General features: G+C 42.9%; 1 non-coding gene across 1 annotated transcript; it reads left to right on the top strand.

Moving 5' to 3' along the window:
- Positions 1 to 2,971: 2,971 nt before the first annotated feature.
- On the top strand, positions 2,972 to 3,045 carry Trnak-cuu (transfer RNA lysine (anticodon CUU)). The gene has a single exon. It is a non-coding gene; the product is annotated as a tRNA-Lys (tRNA).
- The last annotated feature ends 2,811 nt before the right edge of the window (positions 3,046 to 5,856 follow it).

Raw genomic sequence — 5,856 nt, 5'->3', positions numbered from 1 at the left:
CTGCAACCCAGAGGCATGCAGAAGTGAGTGGGGTGAGGGAGAATGGGAAGTTTTCCTGGGGTGCATTTGTGCACAGAGCTGTCCCTGACAGGCCCTGGGAAGTTTTGGGGCCTGCAAGGAGCAAGGACAGTTGGTGATTTTTCTAAAGCAGGGCTGGTACTGGGCTGAGCTCAAGGTCTACTTTCAGATCTTGTGCCAGCTCCACGTCCAATGACCTCAACAGCTCTGGGATCAACCTGAAAATAAAGGGCAGATACCGGGTCTGGTGGAATTCCAAGGCAGGTCTGTCGCTGGCTCCATGGCAGGTGTCCTGAGCTCCACTCAGGGCTCAAGTCCTGGAAAGCACCTGCCCTTCACTTCCCCTTCCCTTTACCTCTTCTATTTCTCTCAGTTTTCCTTTCTACTCTTAAGTCTACAGTTCTTTGAAACATTAAATTCTAAGATAATTTTAAGTTACGATTTCATTAGTTTCCACATGTTCAGTTGAGTCACACGTAAGTACATCGTCAATTGGTACAATCTTCACATCTGTCTAGTTCCAGCTTTCTGCTCAATGTTGGACCCATCCATACCCCTGTTCTCTCCTGCTAGTCCCCACCCAGTGCTGACCTTTCTCTCACTGTGATTTACTACCCTGGGTTTTTCTTTTTCTTTTTTTTAATTTTTATTTTGAAAGTATATAACAGAACAAGTCAGAATAAAGCCAACTAAGATTGTACAGTGAAATTGGTACAGAACTTCACAGCAGGTTACCGGAACAACAGTAATAGGTTTCAGAGTATATTTTTTTTTATCTTTATAATAGTTGTTCTTTCAATCCCATATATCAAAATGAGATGAAATATAGAACACTATAGAATTTATCAAAACAGAATATTGAATAGACCAGTACCATTAATCAGAAAAGAGCAAAACAGTAATAAAAATATTTGCCTTCAGAGAAGGTAGTCCCCCTTATTTGCTATGGTCAACCTCCCAGGAGATGCTCAGATTTCTGGTTCCCACTTGCTAATGGGCGGGGAGGAGGAGGGGAAGGAGGATAGGGGAAGTGGGATATTTGACTCTAGGCCATGTAGCAGTAGGTTCACTATTGCTAAGCAAGGAGGCAGAATGGTCATTTGTTTTCACAGCGTCCTCAGTTCCAACATAGCATGGATTTCAGGAGACACTGCTAGTTCTCCCCCTGGAAGGGCTGCAGTCTGCCACCCTGCCTCCACTTACCAGGGAGGGGAGGTGCTGGCTTGGCTTCCCAGAGTTGTAAGTTCCAACATGGAGTGGACCTCAGCAGACACTGCTAGTTCTCCCCCTGGAAGGGCTGCAGAGGGCCACACCACCACTGCTTACCAGGGAGAGGGGGTGCTGGCTTGGCTTCCCAGAGTCCTAAGTTCCAACATGGTGTGGATCTCAGGAGACACTGTTAGTTCTCCCCCCTGGAAGGGCTGCAGTGGGCCACACTACCGCCACTTGCCAGTGAGTACCCTGGGTCTTTCACATCAGTGCATCAGATTCTGCTTGGCCAAACATTTCTGGGGGAGACTGGCTGCTACTGCTCTTTGAAAGAAGAGAAAATCCTAGAGAAAAAAGTCTACAGGGGAAAAGTAGAGACCATTGTGTATGTACTAATCTTTTCATTTTTGAAAATGTTTTCCATGATTTCAGGTATACAAAGGGAGCTATAAAGGGCTGATTCATTGCATTTGAAAAACAATAATAATGCAAAAAAAAAAAAAAAAACAGGAAAGCTTTCTTTACAACCAATAGTCAGATAGATGGTTTTATTACAAGTGTGAAAGAGGTTTCATGAGTCCAATTTGTGAAGGAAATGGCAAATTCTTCTAACTCAAAGGGAATCACCAGACATGGCCAACAAGCACACAAAACACTGAGCCTCTTAAACTGGTTTCATCCAGGCACACATCCCTGAAATGTGCTGTTCCCCCATCCACTGACACATTTAAAGGCAGGTGCAGAACTGTTGGGAGCAGGAGCAAGGGGTCCGGCAGTGAACGGGTGTGGGAAACCACACACTGAAGCTGGACCTCAATCAGTTCCTCATCCTACAGTGACCTCAGCCTTCTAGACAAAGCATCGCGCCGATATTAACCTGGGAAAAGCTTCATAACATAAACGATAGAAGTTTCTCATGGGCCCAAGAACATGTTTACCTCCTGGGCTGCACAATATAGAAGTTTCTCACGGGCCCAGGAGCATGTTTACCTTTGCTGTGTGCACAAGAAAGTGTCCTGAAGTGACTTGTACTGCTCTTTGTTTTGAAACATTATAAAAACTCTGTAGTCCTTCAATAAATCGCCTTTTGCCTCCTGAGCAACTGGTCTCCCTGGGTCTTCAGTCTCTTGCCTGACTCCTTCCCCGCGCTGGCCGCGGCACCTGGCACTTGGCGCCCGAACTTGGGGCTTGGAATATAAGCATTCAGAGCGTTTTTCCAGTGGAAGGAGAATCGGGAGTTCCCAGAAGACTGCTGCTACAGACGACCCGGGTAAGTGAAAAGTGAATGTAGCAGGGAGTGGCATATACGCAGGGATTGAGAAGGGGTAACTCCCCGTCATCAGAACGGGAACTTTTTGAACAATATTTCCTCTTTGTTAAAGAGTAGGGGCATTCCTGTAGCTAAGCTTCAAATTCATCGGTTTGTTGATTTTGTGCATCAGGTTTGCCCCTGGTTTCCCGAACGGGGAACGGTTAATGTTGAGACTTGGAAAACAGTAGGAGAAAAGATTAAGGATTATTATTGTGCTTGGGGTCCTGAGAAGGTTCCTGTGGATGTGTTTCCGATTTGGACTTTAATTAAGGACTGTTTAAAAGGGGACTCTGAGACTAGTAAATGGGAAAAAAGAACTCGAGAAAGTTTTATAAGAAAAACCAAATCTTCAGAGAATGTGGCATCCTCCTTATACCCCCCACCCCCGCCCTCTGCTCTGCCAACGCTCTCTGAGCCACCCTGTTATAAGCAGCCCGGCTAGCTCAGTTGGTAGAGCATGAGACTCTTAATCTCAGGGTCGTGGGTTTGAGCCCCACCTTGTGTCAAAAGTTTGTACATGCAACCATTGCCAATACCAGATTTAAATTTGCCTCTGCCACCATTATTCATTATGTGGATGATATTTTAATAGCCCATCAAGATTCTGAGATGCTTTTGCAAGTATATGCCTCTCTTCATCAGGATTTAACCAATAATGGGCAGGTCATCGCACCTGAGAAGGTCCAAACTTCACCTCCTTTTTCTTATCTAGGTTTTCACTTATATCCACAACATTTTTCTCCTCAACGATTGTCTGTTAATACTTCTCACTTGCGTACATTACATGATTTTCAAAAACTCTTAGGCGAAATTCATTGGATTCGGCCATCTCTAAAGTTAACTACTCAAGACCTCCACCCATTGTTTTCCTTATTAGCTGGAGATTCTGACCCAAGTTCACCCCGCCAAATGACGGCAGAAGCTCGCAAAGCTCTTGAATTGGTTAATTAGACTCTTCAAAGTGCGCAGCTTCATTATTGTGATTATTCCACTCCCTGGTCTCTTATCATCATACCCACGTCTTTTTCCCCTACAGGTGTGTTCTATCAGCAGGGAGTTCTCTCATGGATTCATGGTTCACATTCCCCGAAAAAGGCTCTCCCCCCTTATGCTTCTTTGGTTGCAGAAAGGATTATGCAAGAAAGAAAATTGTCTATAATGCATTTAGGGGAGACCCTCACTCTATTATAATCCCTTATACATCTGAACAGCTCGAATGGTTGCTTAATATGACTGATTATTTTCCTCTTTCTCTAGCATCCTATACCGGTCAAATCCAACATCATTATCCCAAGGATCAAATTCTTCCATTTGCCTCCAAAGTTAACTTTTCATTTCCTCAAATCATATGCATGAAACCCCTTGTTAATGCTATTACTTTATTTTCAGATGGAAGCTCCAATGGAAAAGCTACTTTAGTATCCCCAAATCAAACTTATGTATGGCAATTGAGGAGTACTTCAGCTCAGGAGACTGAACTTTATGCTGTTCATCAGGCTTTTATTCTTTTTTTTTTTTTTGTCTTTTTCATTTTTATCGGTACCAGGGATCGAACTTACAACTGCCTGCTTGCAAGGCAGGCGCTTATGCCGCTGAGCTAAATCCCCAGCCCCAGGCTTTTATTCTTTTCTTTGATGTTCCCTTTAATTTGTTTTCAGACAGCCAATATGTAATACAAGCCTTGTCTGTTTTAGAATGTGTACCTGTTATCAACACTGCTAATATCCTTGTTGCACAGTTATTTGGTCTTATTCAATCATCTTTACATTCTCGATCTGCACCTTGTTTTGTAGGACATACTCGCAGTCACTCTAATCTTCCAGGTGCTTTAACTCATGGAAATGCAATTGCAGATCGAGCCACGCACATTGGACTGTCTGCTGTTTTGCAATCACAACAGTCACATGCTCTTCATCGCCAAGCTGCACAGGTTTTACGTTATCAATATGGTATAAAACAGCAGCAGGCACGAGAAATTGTTAAAAACTGTCCCTCATGTGAGCCTCTCCTTCCAGTACCGCATTTTGGAGTCAACCCTCGAGGACTCCGTCCAAATGACATCTGGCAGATGGATGTCACTCATTATCCTTTTTTTGGGTCATTAAAATACCTACACGTTACCATAGACACCTTTTCTCATTACATGCTTGTTTCACCTATGGCTGGAGAACCTGCCACCCATGTAATACAACACCTGCTATATTGTTTCTCTATCCTGGGTATTCCTCGATCCATTAAAACTGATAATGGCCCAGCATATGTTAGTAAACCCTTTGCCAAATTCTGTCAGACTTTCCATATTAAACATGTTACTGGACTGCCTTATAATCCTCAGGGACAAGGAATTGTTGAACGTGCTAAACTCTCACTAAAAAACACATTAAAGAAATTAAAAAGGGGGAGATGGTATAAGTATTCTCCCAAAACCCTTCTTAACCATGCTCTTTACGTTCTTAATTTTTTAACTTTTGATGCTTCCAATAGAGCTGCAGCTGAGAGACATTGGTCTCCTGATTTGCCCTCCAAGCCAATGGTTTATTGGAAAGGCCCATTAACTAATCTATTACATGGCCCTGACCCAGTATTGATATGGGGAAGAGGGTATGTTTGTGTTTTTCCAACAGATGCTGATACACCCAGGTGGATCCCAGAACGCTGTGTACGACATGCCCAAGAGCAAGATAGAAAAATTGCGCAGGATGATGCTTCGACTAACCATGACCTCGAGGATGAGAACAACGACCAGAAATCCTCCTGCGACAAGAGATGAAACTCTTCTGTTTTTGGCTCAACTGTTAAGCATTATTTGGGTTTTGCATACATTTTATATGCCTGTGTGGGCGGATAATTATTGGGCATTTGTACCTAATCCTCCTTTGTTGCACCCTATGTCATGGGGCAACAACGATGATGTTACTGTTTATGTAAATAATACTCGTGTCTTAAGTTTTCCTTCTTCCACTGATATACAACCTATCTCTATTGTATATAATTACACTGAAATGTCTGCTTCATTAACCCTATGTTTTTCTAAAACAAATAAGAATTGTACATTAATAGAAAGATATTCTGATTGGGATGGAAACTTTACTAATGGAATGCACTGGGGAGTAGATATGATGTATGTATTTCGCAACAGTAGTGAAACTAGAGTGGGAAAAGGTAATCCCCCTGAGCATATTCCAGAGTGTAGACAAAAATATCCAAGAAAAAGTGTATATGGACCCTCATGGCGTTTGTGCCATCATAATTATACTATATGTTACAAAGATCTATGTGATTGGAGTGATTACAGAGAAACAACCTACAGGCCCCGA

Source organism: Cavia porcellus, unplaced genomic scaffold, assembly GCF_034190915.1.
Source record: "Cavia porcellus strain 051 isolate PalLab524CR breed Dunkin Hartley unplaced genomic scaffold, mCavPor4.1 scaffold_53, whole genome shotgun sequence".
Taxonomy (NCBI): domain Eukaryota; kingdom Metazoa; phylum Chordata; class Mammalia; order Rodentia; family Caviidae; genus Cavia; species Cavia porcellus.
The sequence above is the reverse complement of the archived record's forward strand: the minus strand, read 5'-3'. Positions and strand labels throughout refer to the sequence as shown.